The sequence below is a fragment of the Habropoda laboriosa genome, unplaced genomic scaffold (assembly GCF_001263275.1).
Source record: "Habropoda laboriosa isolate 0110345459 unplaced genomic scaffold, ASM126327v1 scaffold486, whole genome shotgun sequence".
Classification (NCBI taxonomy): Eukaryota; Metazoa; Arthropoda; class Insecta; order Hymenoptera; family Apidae; genus Habropoda; species Habropoda laboriosa.
Window position 1 is genome coordinate 649,875 of NW_017100724.1, and position 640 is coordinate 650,514.

Here is a 640-nt window from a genome sequence, read left to right on the forward strand (position 1 = left end):
TATATGTATACAGTGTTCTGTCGAACTACGCGTAGGTTAAGAGACATCGACTGTCGCGTAGTTGGGAACTATCCCCCGGTTTTACGGAAAACTGAAGTCTGATCATCTGCACTGCGTGTCAGTTGTCGTATATTGTCACTAGAATAATAACAAACGAAGTAGGTCGTGTGTAAAGACTTAGTTGTTTACTAAGAGACAGTGTTTTTCCAGAAAAGGATAGAATATGTACAGTAAATTCTCCACAAGTGTCAGTCCGCAAGGAATCTAAACCTGACACTTGTAGAGTCAGGGACTACGTTTTCGAGCCTCGCGTCCGCCTTTGTAGTTTGCCGAACGTAGACAAGGACAGCGAATAAAAGATAAGGATGAAACGTGAGTCGAAGCAACCAAGCGATTTAAATACCAACTTTTTTAATTTTACGTTTTTTTATCCCGAAATTTTTCTTAACATATTGATGAGATTTTTCTGATGAAAACTACATCAAACACGACATAATTTGAACAACATTTACTTATTAACACGTTCACTGTCACGCCAGATATTCACTGTATTGAGATAAAACAGACGCCCTGTATTACATTACATAGAGTCGGCCTACCGTCTGACTGACACTTGTAGAATCGGCCCTACATTTTTTTT

The 640-nt window shown here is 39.1% G+C and overlaps 1 protein-coding gene across 4 annotated transcripts in view; it reads left to right on the forward strand.

The window, feature by feature from the left end:
- LOC108577103 (protein couch potato) overlaps window positions 1-640 on the forward strand; it is a 168,523-nt gene that overhangs the window by 146,794 nt on the left and 21,089 nt on the right. The gene's annotated exons all lie outside the window — the stretch shown is intronic.